Source organism: Canis lupus, chromosome 20 (assembly GCF_011100685.1).
Source record: "Canis lupus familiaris isolate Mischka breed German Shepherd chromosome 20, alternate assembly UU_Cfam_GSD_1.0, whole genome shotgun sequence".
NCBI lineage: Eukaryota > Metazoa > Chordata > Mammalia > Carnivora > Canidae > Canis > Canis lupus.
In genome coordinates this window covers 41,303,691-41,317,678 of record NC_049241.1, presented here as the reverse complement: position 1 = coordinate 41,317,678, position 13,988 = coordinate 41,303,691, and the positions used below count along the sequence as shown (strand labels likewise).

Sequence of the window (13,988 nt, the reverse complement as noted above, 5' to 3'; positions counted from 1 at the left end):
ATATTAGGCTAGAGATCCTTAGATGTGACACCTAAAGTACAAGCAACCACAGAGAAAAACAGATAAAGTGGCCTTCATCCAAATTAGAAAGTCAGAAAATAAAAAAGAAAACCCACAGAATAAATATTTGCAAAAATATTTGCAAATCATGAATTTTTTTTTTTAATTTTTATTTATTTATGATAGTCACAGAGAGAGAGAGAGAGGCAGAGACATAGGCAGAGGGAGAAGCAGGCTCCATGCACCGGGAGCCTGATGTGGGATTTGATCCTGGGTCTCCAGGATCGCACCCTGGGCCAAAGGCAGGCGCCAAACCGCTGCGCCACCCAGGGATCCCTCAAATCATGAATTTGATAAGGAATTTGTATCTAAAGACTTAAAATTCAAAAATGAAAACAAAGAACCTAATTCAAAATGGGGAAAGGATCTTAATACACATTTCTTCAAATATTATCTAGAAATAGCCAATAAGCACATTAGTCATCAGGGAAATCAAAATCACAATGATGTATCCCTTCACACCCACTAGGATGGAAATGAAGACATATAACATTGGTGGCTACCAGAGGCAGAGAAGTGGTGCGTGGGGAAAAATAGGTAAAAGGGGTCAAATAGTTAAGATAATAAAAAATAACAGTGGAAGGAAGGAGAGACCATCAGAACTGACCAGTGAGCAATAATTAATAAATCTGGAGGAATCATTTCAAGCCCAAGCAATAAATGATAACTGAGAAATGTTTAGAACTATCTCAGAATAAAAACACATCAATGGATATGGCATATCCATTTAATGGTATATAATAAAAAAAAATTTTTTTAAGATTTTTTTTTTTAAAGATTTTTATTTATTTACTCATGAGAGACACAGAGAGAAGACAGAGACATAGGCAGAGGGAGAAACTGGCTCCTCACAGGGAGCCCGATGTGGGACTCGATCCCGGATCTCCAGAATCACACCCTGAGCCAAAGCAGATGCTCAAACACTGAGTCACCCAGGCATCCCTAAAAACAGAGTTTTAAAGACATATAATAGCAAGTGTTTGTAAGGATGTGGAAGAACTGGAACCCTCATATACTGCTAATGGGAACATAAAAAGGTGTGACCAGTATGGAAAGCAGTCTGGCAGTTCCTCAAAAGGTTAAACATAGAATTACCATATGACCCAATAATTCCACTCTTAGATATATACCCAAGAGAAACAGAAACATATAAGGGCACCTGGGTGGGTCAGTCGGTTAAGCATCTGCCTTCGGCTCAGGTCATGATCCCAGGGTTCTGGGATTATGCCCTGAGTTGGGCTCCTGGCTTAATGGGGAGTTTGCTTCTCTCTCTCTCCCTCCCCCTCCCCTACTTGTGCCCTCTTTCTCAAATAAATAATATTTTTTTAAAAAAATGAAAAAAACATATGTCCACACAAAAAGTCGTACACAAGGCAGCCTGGGTGGCTCAGTGGTTTAGCGCCGCCTTCAGCCCAGGGTGTGATCCTGGAGACCAGGGATCGAGTCCCACATCGGGCTCACTGCATGGAGCCTGCTTCTTGCTCTGCCTGTGTCTCTGCCTCTGTGTGTGTGTGTGTGTCTTTCATGAATAAATAAATAAAATCTTAAAAAAAAAAAAAGTCATACACAAATGTTCACAGCAGCATTCGGGCTTCTGAATGGCTTAGTCAGTTAAGCATTTGACTCTTGATTTTAGCTCAGGGTCATGAGACTGGATTCTGTGTTGGGCGTGGATCCTGCCTGGGATTCTCTCTCTCCCTCCCTCAAAAAAAAGTTCACACTAGCATTATTCATAATAGCTAAAAAGTGGAAACAACCCACCTATGAAAGGATAAACTAAATATGGTATATTCCCATACAATGAGTACTATTCATCCACAAAAAGGAATGAAGTACTGGGGTGCCTGAGTGGCTCAGTCAGTTCAGCCTCCCAACTCTTCTCAGGGTCATGAGACTGAGCTCCACACTGGTCTCTGTGCTTAGTGGGGAGTCTGCTTGAGATTCTCTCTCTCCCTCTACCCCTACCCCTCCCTGCATGAAAGTGTTCCCTCTCTCTCTCAAATAAATCTTCAAGAGAAAAAAAATGACATACTGATACAGACTACAACATGGACAAACTTTGGAAACATGCTAATGAAAAAATCCAGATACAAAAGGCTATATATGGAGCTCCTGGGAGGCTCAATGGTTGAGCATCTGCCTTTGGCTCAGGTCATGATCCTGGGGTCCTAGGATCAAGTCCCACATTAGGCTCTGCACAGAGAGTCTGCTTTTCCCTCTGCCTGTGTCTCTACCTCCCTCTCATGAATAAATAAAATCTTTAAAAAAAAAAAAAAGGCTATATATTATATGATTCAATTTATAGGATATGCCCAGAATGGGCAAATCCAGCGACAGAAATTAGAGCTGTGGTTGACAGAGATTGGAGGCGTGGGGGGGGGGGGCGGATGGAAGTGACTGCTAATGGGTTTGGGATGTCTTTTGGGAATGATGCAAATGTTCTGGAATTATATAGTGGTAATGATTACACAATACTTTGAATACACAAAACCCAAAATGACTTCTATACTCTATACTTCTACAATTTAAAATGGTAAATTTGGGGATCCCTGGGTGGTGCAGTGGTTTGGCACCTGCCTTTGGCCCAGGGCGCGATCCTGGAGACCCGGGATCAAATCCCACGTCGGGCTCCCGGTGCATGGAGCCTGCTTCTCCCTCTGCCTATGTCTCTGCCTCTCTCTCTCTCTGTGTGACTATCATAAATAAATAAAAAATTTTTATAAATAAATAAATAGATAAATAGTAAATTTTATGGTATGTTATTTAACTTAATCTTTTTAATATGGAATAACATATGCCCAAAGATATATATTGGTGAAAATACCAAAGAGGAATACTTGACCATACTAAGAAAAATATCAAAAAGGTTTTCTAAAGCTGATACCTGACTTGATACAAGGGAAAAACGTCTGTAAGTCGGTCTTACTCTCCACCCTCTCCCTTTACCCACTCTTCCCTAAACTCAGAAATCACTTACCTATAAAGAAGAAAGAGAGAGAGAGAGAGAAAGAGGAAAAAAGGAAAGAAAATACTTACCAACACCCAAAGGAATATTTGCATCCTAATACAAATTATTTCAAAGAAAATATGTTCTACATATAACATGATGATTAAAGGCTCTCTGGAATACTCCTAGTGTACTTCTATTCCTCACAGAGAAAATGGGATAACCCAAATGAACATCTGATCAAGAATTTCAGATAGTTAAAAAAAAAAGGAATCTCAGTTTAACAAAAACTGAGCTCAGAGAGGGGAGTCACTTTAGGAAGCAACATTTTTCTTAAGCGGCTCTAACTTCCATTCCCACTGACCACTATCCTCAATCTCCCCTAAATTTTTCATTCCATAAATTATACTCCCCAAAAGCTTTAAGTTTTTCCACAACAGTTTCAACACGTATGAGTGGAGAGATAATGAAATAGAAGGCATTTTACATGTGAATAAGTCAGAACTTATACTTTTCATAATTATATAACTTAACTTCAATCAATAATCAATAACTACCATTAGAAAGAACTAGCTGAGGGGCACTGGGTAGCTCAGTCAGTTAAGCATTCAACTCTTGATTTTGGCTCAGGTCATGATCTCAAGGTCATAAGATTGAGCCCCACTTCAGCTCCACGCTCAGCAATCTCCCTCTCACTCTCTCAAATAAATAAATCTTAAAAAAGAAAGAAAAGAACAAATGAACTAGCTATGTCTTCAGAGTTTAAGATGTAGAATATTTTAGGGGCACCTGGTTGGCTCAGTTGCTAAAGCATGCAACTTTTTTTTTTTTTTAAGATTTCATTTGAGAGAAAGGGAGAAAGAGAGAGAGAGAGCGCGCGCACAAGTGCACGCAAGCTCACGAGTGCAGGAGGGGCAGAAGGAGAGGGAGAAAATCTCAAACCAACTTCTAACTGAGCTCAGAGCCTAACCCACCCAGGCTCAATCTCACAACTTGATATCATGACCTGGCCTGAAGTCAAGACTCCAATGCTGAGATGCCCGGGTGGGTTAATGGTTGAGTGTCTGCCTTCAGCTCAAGGCATCATCCCGGGGTCCCAGGATCGAGTCCCACATCGGACTCCCTGCATGGAGCCTGCTTCTCCCTCTGCCTATGTCTCTGCCTCTCTTTCTGTGTCTCTCATGAATAAATAAAATCTTTAAAAAAAAAAAAAAAAAGTCTGATGCTTAACTGAGCTCTTTACCTTGGGGTTGTAAGTTCAAGCCCCACGATGGGTGTAGAGATTACTTAAAAATAAAATATTAAAAAAAAAAAGGATGTAAAAAAAATTTTTTTTTTAAGATTTTATTTATCCATTCATAGACACACAGGGAGAGGGGCAGAGACACAGGCAGAGGGAGAAGCAGGCTCCACGCAGGGAGCCTGACATGGGACTCAATCCCGGGTCTCCAGGATCACACCCCAGGCTGCAAGCGGCGCCAAACCACTGCGCCACGGGGGCTGCCCAGATGTAAAATATTTTAATTGTAATTTTGCACACAAACTATAGCAGAAAATCAGAACCAAAATCTTTGGAAATACCAGTCAGAAGTAAGGAGAAAATAAAGTATTAAGTTTTATCTCTAATTACACACTACTAAGATCTGATCTTGGCACTCTCTAGGTGAATATTTTCTTAATCAACTCAAGTCAAAATATAGAAAAAAAAAACCGTATCAAAATTATAGACACAGGAAGGGTAACAAAGGCACAGGATAATAGGAACCAAAATGCCTCCTCTGGAACAATGGACAGAAACTGGATTTATAGAAAGAAAATAGGAGTGTAAAAAGAGTCCAACACAGAGAATCAGAAAATCAACCAATCAAGAATGAAGACTTGGGTTAATCGCAGCTCTAGAGAAAAAGACCTAGAGGGGAGCTTACTGCCAGACAAGTATAAACTAACCCTGAAAGTGGATATGAAAAGAAAGAATTATTTTAAAGCAGCAAGGGTGGAAACTAAGTGGTAAGCTCCCCAAGGGAAGGGGTCATTTTGAATTCCTTAGTCACTTATTTCCAGGACTAAATACAGTATCTGGATCAGACCATAACTGACAAACTACCGCATCCAGAGGAGATGCCCAACATAGTAAAAGGTTTAGAAAGCACACTTCATAAGAAGTGGCTGGGGGGAAAAACTGTTTAGTCTGGAAAAAACTTAAGTGGGACAAAATAATTCCAGAAAAGGAATTATCCTTGCTGTCAACCGGTCAAAAGTTTAAAAAAAAAATCTAAAAACCAAAAACGTATTTAATTAAAAGGAGCAATCCTACCAAGAAGGGACAAAGGTTGACTTGTTAGTCAAGATACCTGATAATGAAGACTGTTTTGCTTAGGATCAAGCACAGCACTGGGAGAATAGGTCATCAAATCTAGCTGTAGTCACTCACTTCCTGTTTGGCCAAGGGCAAATGACATCACCTCTCCACTTAAACTGAAAAACAGTAATTTAAAATACCAATATTATAGGAGTATAATTTAAATTAATTAACTGCAAAATGCCTTGGAAATTTATGTGATAATGAAAACTGCATTCTCCTACTTTACATATACACTAAGGTTGAACAGTTAAGTAAATATAAATAACAAGAGCCAAGTTTCTCACGGTCAGAAAAAGAAGTTACAAATAAGCAAGGAAAAGAATGCTGGAAGGAATCTATGGTACTGGACTAGAGTCAGAGAGACCAGTATGACAACATCATATTTATATACTGATAGCTATGGAAATAAACATAGATATGTGTCAACCTGGGTCAGCATACAAACAGGTATTTCCTAGGTCTGCCCTCTAAGACGACCTACAAGCAGTGATAGCCCAGTAGCAGTGTACATCCAGTTCATTTAGAAACCAGATCTGAGTTTCTAAATATTTTTCTCCAATAAAAGAAACCAAGGCTCCTTGGAAAAATGATTTTTTTTTTCTGGGGGCTGGGGCAAGGAAAATACAAGATGAGGCTGGAGCATCTTGCAGCACCAGAAAGTAAGCTCCAAAAAAAAAAAAAAAAAAGAAAGAAAGAAAAAGAAAAAAAAGAAAAGGGAAACATATCAAAAGAACATAAGTGCCAAATGGCCAAAGCCAAAAGAATGTAAGCAATAAAGTACTGTATTGGATTACAACCCAAAGGAAAAAATAAGTATTCATAAATCCATACAGATACAAATGAATAAATTTGGGGAGGGGCATGTACAAATCTTACTCAGAATTCCAAATAATAAATGTAGAAGGAATGAGGGATATAGAAAATCACTACTACAGTTACACAGCAATTGCCACTGCAGGCAAATTTCATCCATGAATGCTAAAATTAGTGGATGAAATTTAGATCTCTGTAGAGCCTCAGAGAACCTCCCCAAAATATTTATTCATTACTGTGGGTGATTCTAACATAGGCTCCCAGGATACCTGGCGACTCAGTGGTTGAACATCTGCCTTTGGCTCAGGTTGTGATTCCGGGATCAGGTCCCACATCGGGTTCCCTGCATGGAGCCTGCTTCTCCCTCTGCCTATGTCTCTGCCTCTTTCTCTGTGTCTCTCATGAATAAATAAAAATCTTAAAAATAATAATAATAATAACCTAGGCTCCCAAATTTTTCAATACTGATCCCTTCAGGAGGTAGAGTTTAATTCCCTTCCTCCAGAAATGGGCTTGACTTAGTGACTTATTTCTAGCTTCTAACAAATAAAGTAAGGAAATGGAAAAATAATCACTTTAGTGAAACCAGGTAGATATTACCTTAATCAAGTTATCAACGTTAACATCAGTAGTAAGTCACTTTGCTATCAGGTATCCCCTGATATGCAATATGATGTAACAAGAAAGGGCATACCATCTCTATGGTACTCTCCCTCAAAATGCCTAAGTTCAGGGTAATCATGAGAAAATACCAGAAATCCCAATTCAGAAACATTCTGCAAATAACTGCTACTCAAAGGTGTCAAGGAGAGAAAGGCAAGGAGAGACTAAGAAACTTTCACAGATTGTCAGAAACCAGGGAAACAGGACACCTGAATGGAATGTGGCATCCTGGATCAGATCCTGTAACAGAAAAAGGGTTATCACTGGGGAAAAATTAGGGAAAGGAGAGGAAAGCTTATAATCTAGTTAAAGTAATCTTTTCTTTTTTAAAAGATTTTATTTATTTATTCATGAGAGAGAGAGGCAGAGACACAGGCAGAGGAGAAGCAGGCTCCATGCAGGGAGCCCGATTCGGAACTTGAACCCGGGACTCCAAGATGCCGCCCTGGGCCTAAGGCAGGCGCCAAACCGCTGAACTACCCAGGGATCCCCAAGTTAAAATAATCTTAAACTAATATTGATTTCCTAATTTTTTAAAAGATTGTATTTATTTATTCATGAGACACACACAAAGAGAGGCAGAGACATAGGTAGAGGAAGAAGCAGGCTCCCTATGGGTAGGTAGCCCAATGCAAAACTCGATCCCAGGATTGCGGGCCACAACCTGAGCCAAAGGCAGACACTCCAACCACTGAACCACACCCAGATGCCCCTGATTTCCTAATTTTAATAAATGTATCATTATATAAGATGTTAACATTAGGAAAATTATACGGAAATTCTGTAATGTTTTTACAATCTTCTGTAAATCTAGAATTATTTGAAAATAAATTATTTTTTAAACTGCCTTCTTGCAAAGTCAGAAAGTGAAGAAAAGCAATACATTTAAAAGAAATTTAAATACAGGGATGCCTGGGTGGCTCAGCGGTTGAGCATCTATCTGCCTTTGGCTCAGGGCATGATCCCGGGAATCAAGTCCCGCGTCAGGCTCCCCATGGGGAGTCTGCTTCTCCCTCTGCCTGTGTCTCTGCCTTCTCTCTGTCTCTCATGAATAAATAAATAAAATCTTAAAACAACAACAACAAAAAAAAACTTTAAATATATGCAAACTGATAAGATAGGTTTTATGGTGAGAAGACTAACTTTTCAGGCTGCCTGGGTGGCTCAGTCTGTTGGGTGTCAGACTGGATCATGATCTCAGGGTCATGAGATAGAGCCTGGCAGAGTCCACTTGGGATTCTCTCTCTCTCTCTCTCTCTCTTCCCCCCTCCCTCTGCCCCTTGAAATGCACAGACTCTGAAATAAAATCTTAAAAAAAAAAAAAATTTAACTTTACTACCACATAAAGAAACACCAAAGTAAGCTGAATTGACTTTTGAACTCAGAATTTAATGACATACAGGGGTGCCTGGGTGGCAGAGTGGGTCAAGCCTCCTCTTCTTCTCTTGGTTTAAGCTCAGGTCAAGATCACAGGGTCATGAGATTGATCCCCAAATCCCTCTGCACTCAGTACAGAGTATGCTTAAAACATGCTTCTCCCTCTCCCTCTGCCCCACCCCCGGCTCCCTCTCTCTCCAAAAATAAATTAATTAAACAAAAATTTAAGGGCATACAAAACAATTCCCATCAAGTCTGTATTGAGAGATTAACCCTAGAGAGCTCTAAAAGGGTGATGAATATGATCCCCCATATATGTCAGTTTGCTTTATCCCCTTTCTTGACCATACTTGTCCTCAACACATTCCTAGCAGTAAATCCACAGGAACCTGGTTCTATTTTTTTTTAATATTTTATTTATTTATTCATGAGAGGCACACACAGAGAAAGAGAGAGAGAGAAAGAGAGAGGCAGAAACACAGGCAGAGGGAGAAGCAGGCTCCATGCAGGGAGCCTGACATGGGACTCAATCCCGGGTCTCCAGGATCACACCTCTGGCTGAAGGTGGTGCTAAACCACTGAGCCACTGGGGCTGCCCCAGGAACCTGGTTCTAAAAGTGCCATTTATAAGAACAAAGTAAAATCAGTGGTATTTACTCAGTTTCTTTTTAAAATTGACCAAATCAAATGAACCACCAGATGACTTCCATTAGGTCAAAATGTTCCTCAGATTTTCTTGCTTTTTAAGGAAAAATAAAGCCTACTCATCAACTAACCATGGTTAATATTTTTTAAAAAGGGATCCCTGGGTGGCACAGCGGTTTAGCACCTGCCTTTGGCCCAGGGCCCGATCCTGGAGACCCGGGATCGAATCCCACGTCGGGCTTCCGGTGCATGGAGCCTGCTTCTCCCTCTGCCTATGTCTCTGCCTCTCTCTCTCTCTCTCTCTCTCTCTCTGTGACTATCATTAAAAAAAAAAAATTTTTTTTTTAATTTTAAAAGAAGAGGGGTACCTGGCTGGCTCAGTTGGCAGAACATGCAACTCTTGGCATGAGCTCCATGTTGGGAGAAGAGATTACTTAAGAAAATAATAATTTTAAAAAGAAGAAAGAAAAAAAGGAAAAGGAGGAGAAGGAAAAGAGGAGTAGAAAGAGGAGGAAAGGGCAGCCCCGGTGGTGCAGCGGTTTGGTGCCGCCTGTAGCCTGGGTGTGATCCTGGAGACCCGGGATCGAGTCCCACATTGGGCTCCCTGCATGATGTCTGCTTCTCCCTCTCCCTCTCCCTGTGTCTCTGGCCCTCTCTCTGAGTCTATGAATAAATAAATAAAAATCTTTAAAAAAAAAAAAAAAAAGAGAGGAGGAAAGAGAAAATCAATGCCTCAAATATGAAGGGTCAAGAACAAAAATTTCAAGAGACAGGGGAATCCCTGGGTGGCTCAGTGGTTTAGCGCCTGCCTTCAGCCCGGGGTGTGATCCTGGAGTCCCAGGATCGAGTCCCACATCAGGTTCCCTGCATGGAGCCTGCTTCTCCCTCTGCCTGTGTCTCTGCCTCTCTCTCTCTCTCTCTCTCATGAATTAAAAAAAAAAAAATTTTTTTTTTTCAAGAGACAAAGGATGAATCACAAAATTCAAAAACAAAATCGGTAAAAAGAACAAGACACTGAAATCAGGAAGACCCCTCTCTCTGGGACGCCTGGGTGGCTCAGCCGTTGGCGCCTGCTTTTGGCCCAGGGCGTGATCCTGGAGTTCTAAGATCAAGTCCGGCATCAGGCTCCCTGCATGGCACCTGCTTCTCCCTCTGTCTCTGTCTCTGCCTCTCTCTCTCTCTCTCATGAATGAATAAATAAAATCTTAAAAAAAAAAAAGGGAGGGATCCCTGGGTGGCTCAGCGATTTCGCGTCTGCCTTTGGCCCAGGGCACGATCCTAGAGTCCCGGGATCGAGTCCCACATCGGGCTCCCTGCATGGAGCCTGCTTCTACCTCTGCCTGTGTCTCTGCCTCTCTCTCTCTATGTCTATCATAAATAAATAAAAATAAATCTTAAAAAAAAAAAAAAGAACTAATTCTGACTAAAGCTAAGTCACCTATCTTGATGTGGGTGAGAGGTTCAAACCACACAAGCCCCTCTTCCCACAAGGGAATACTCACTTCCACACACCCACATACACACACACACACACACCCTATAACCAAAATGAAAAACACAAGGCAGTATCATTCCCAGCTCTCAATTCATTTCAAGCAATCCTGGGAAACCTGTCCTACTCTTAAAGCCAGAGTATGTGATTAATTAAAAGTTTTCATATCCTCAATAAAAAATAAAAATAAAGCTAAGCCACCTAGACGTAAAATCCAAGTGCTTCCTTCAGTGTCAGCAAACAATGGAAAATGACTTTGGGACATCTGGGTGGCTCAGCAGGCTGAGCATCTGCCTTCCGCTCAGGGCATGATCCTGAGGTCCTGGAATAGAGTCCTGAGAGGAGCCTGCTTCTCCCTCCACCTATGTTTCTGCCTCTGTCTCTCATAAATAAATAAATAAAATCTTAAAAAAAAAAAAAAAAAGATGACTTTTTAATATGTAAACTTTCAAATTTGAGAATTTTAACACAGGTAAAAATGTGCTAAGATGACAAATATATGAAAGATGGTTAGGGCAGCCTGGGTGATTCAGTGGTTTGGGGCCTGCCTTTGGCCCAGGGTGTGATCCTGGAGACCCGGGATTGAGTCCTGCATCAGGCTCCCTGCATGCTGGAGCCTGCTTCTCCCTCTGCCTGTGTCTCTGCCTCTCTCTGTGTCTCTCATTAATAAATAAATAAAAATCTTAAAAAAAAAAAAAAAAAGAGAGATGATTTAAAAATTTTTGAGATGGAGTGAGAAAATGTTTTTAGAATCCTCCCAGCACTGTCAAACATTAATGTATGCATTTCTTCAATGGGAAATGGGAGACTCACTAGGATTCAGTAACTTGATGAAAACATTCCCTAAGAACATGCAGGGCCCTTAGTCCCCATTCTATAATCAATTGCCTTTTTATTACTGATTTGTCTGCCCAGAAACAAAGATTTACTAGCCAGTGGATAATTAATTCCAATTGTGTACAGGGCACTTTATACTTTCAGTGTCAGTAAACTAGTATCTGGTTTATCAGTCTCTGGTGAGATTACTTTTCATGAATAAATTCTCAAGTGCTTAAATCACCCCTGTGTGAACCAAAAATTTCACAGTTTCTGAACTACTGTTGGGGGGGGGGGGGTCAGAGAGACCTTGATGTGGATGCCAGTTCTGCCACACAACTATCTGTGTGACCCCTTATTCCTATCAGTCTCAATTTCCCCATCTGTAAACAAATACCTACGACTCGGTGCCTGGAAGATGGCAAGTGCTCAAAAGGTGATTAGCTCTATTATTTTTAAGCCAAATTGGAGAGGAAGACCACCACTGATGTAGAAGCATTTCATCTGAAAAGGAGAAGTCTGGACCATCAAACCACTTCATTGGAAAGACCCCCTGAAGAGAGATGTCCCATTCCAGAAAGGTGAGAAGAGCAAAGTTAGAAAGCTTCAAGTAAAGTACCTGCTGCACTGTAAGGTTCTCGCTTAGCAACTCCAATGTTGTCTACCAAACACCCAGCCAGGTAATAGTTAGAGCATGACAACTGTTCACTCTAAATCCATGTGCTCAGCTTGGATTCAGAACTGATTTATAAAAATAGCTGTTGCTGCTGCTCTTTGAATCTCTTTGAGCTGATGACTGGGCAGTGTTACCCTATAGGCCTAGAGCAGCTGTATTCCCTCACCACACCCATTTCTCTGCCTACCCAGCCGAGCTGACGGCACCCCCCCCTCCCAACGCTGCAGTAAACTATTCTCCCTCTTCCTGGGCTGAGTGAGCAAATTACAAGCACAAATATCCCCTGATGCAATGCCACAACCATCCCTGGGAAAGAGCAGAGGCAGTTGCCAAAAGCACAACAGCAGGGAAACTGGGCGGGAGAGAGAGAGAGAGAGAGAGAGAGAGAGAGAGACAGCAAGAAACACTGCAATGCTATGCAGCCAGGGAGAGCGAACCGAGAGGCCCTGGGGAGCAATAGTGTAACTGAACCAGAGGAGAGAAAGGAGAAAGGGGGTTTCCAGGAGAAAGCTGGGTAACACTAACCTTCCCGAGAAGCACGTTTCACACCCGGGTCTGGGTCCTAAAACACAAACCTAAGCATAATGACTGCCTCTTCCCAAAAGTAGCAAATGTATTTAATTTACACGTTCCTGGGTGGAAGAAAAAAAAAAAAAAAAAAAAAAAAAAAAAAAACCAACGTTCCCCCACGAGGTAATTTCACCAAAAAAAAAAAAAAAAAAGAGCTCGGGCAACACCCTAGCGGAGAAACCTGGTCCAAGTGCTAAATCACAATCTCAGCTGTGGGTAACGTTCCCAACTGCCCCCTCCAGGTCCCTGTCCCAATCTTCCCGTCCCCACCCTTGCCGCGACGGCTTCGCCCGCCCTGCCGCAGCCAGACACAACGCCAGTCCCCCAACAGTGCCAGAGGGAACGCTCGCAGGGAGCCCAGGCGGCGGCCCGGTTCTTCGGACCGCCCCTCAGCCCCGCCCGTAACCCCGGACGGGGCACGCCACTTCACATCAGCCCCACCTCAACTGACCCCCCCTAAATCTCAGGGAATGACCTTTGAGATCGCCTGCGTCCCCGAGCCCCACCCAGGGCCGCAGACCGCAGACGACCCCCGCTCTGCGGGCGCAGCCCCATCCAGAGCCTGAGGCATGCCGCTCGGCCCCACGCTCCAGACGCCCGAAGCCGCGGTCCTCTCAGCCCGCTTGGTCCCAAGGGCACCCCGGAGAGCGCCCCGAAGCCTGGAAGACCCCGCCCGCAGGCCCCCCGCCCGGCCGCCGCCGCGTCCCCCAGGCCCCCGGCCACCGCCCTCCCCCGCCTCAGGCGGGCCCCGCTGGGTCCCGGGCGGCCGCGGGGCGCGGCGCGGGCAGCCCCCGGGACAGTGGGGAGGCCGCCCCTCCGATCGGGCCCCGCCTGTCGCCGCACCTACCCGCGGCCGCTGCGCCGGAGCCGGAGCCGGAGGGAGCCGGGAGAGGGCCGGGAGGAGCCGGGAGGAGCCGGGAGAAGTCGGGAGGAGCCGGAGCCACCGAGCGAGCCCGTGGGGCGGGGCGCAGGGAGGCTGCCGCTTCCTCGTCGCCCTCTTGAGGGCCGGCGCGAGGGAGGGGCGTCACCGCCGCCTATCCCGCGGGCGCCGCTGCTCGGACCAATGAGCCCGGCGAGGGGGCGGGCGAAGGGCTGCGGCGGGCCAATGGGCGGCGGCCCCGCCGCCTCGACCTCGGCGTGGTAGCGGCGCGAGCGGAGGGCCGTTGGGGGCGAGGGACGCATGGGGGCTTCAGACTACCGCCTCCCGCCCGCCGGCGCCCGGGCGGCGGGCGGGCAGACCGACCGTGGCCGCGGCTCTGTGGTGGACGTCGCTTCCTTTCAGAACTTGGGTGCCTGAAGCAGGGAGGATGCGAGCGGCCGGGCACACGCGGCCGGCCCGGGCCTCCCCGCCCGCGGGGCCCGCGAGCTCTGTGACGTAACCTGGGCGGGGCGCGGGGCGGGGCCTGGGGCGCGGGCCCCAGGTCGCGGGAAGGAGCCGTGGGGGGGGCGACTGGGCGGCGGCAGTGGGGCCCCTCGGGGCCGCGCTGCCACCGGCCGCAAATGACGTGGCTGGCCCAAGTTGAAATGTGCCGTGGGTGTACAATGCGCATCGGATTTCTGAGACTTA

The 13,988-nt window shown here is 44.6% G+C and overlaps 1 protein-coding gene across 22 annotated transcripts in view; it reads right to left on the bottom strand.

The window, feature by feature from the left end:
* The window catches only part of MAP4 (microtubule associated protein 4), a 204,113-nt gene extending 190,685 nt beyond the window's left edge, over window positions 1-13,428 (bottom strand). For 6 of the 22 annotated variants that reach the window (XM_038566589.1, XM_038566590.1, XM_038566591.1 and 3 more), the window contains exon 1: window positions 13,269-13,415. The gene's annotated coding sequence lies outside the window, so the exon portion shown is untranslated. Of the gene's footprint in view, window positions 1-5,358; window positions 5,483-13,268 lie in introns of those variants that run through there. The other 16 variants (XM_038566575.1, XM_038566579.1, XM_038566580.1 and 13 more) reach the window with 6 other exon arrangements.
* Window positions 13,429-13,988: the final 560 nt, after the last annotated feature.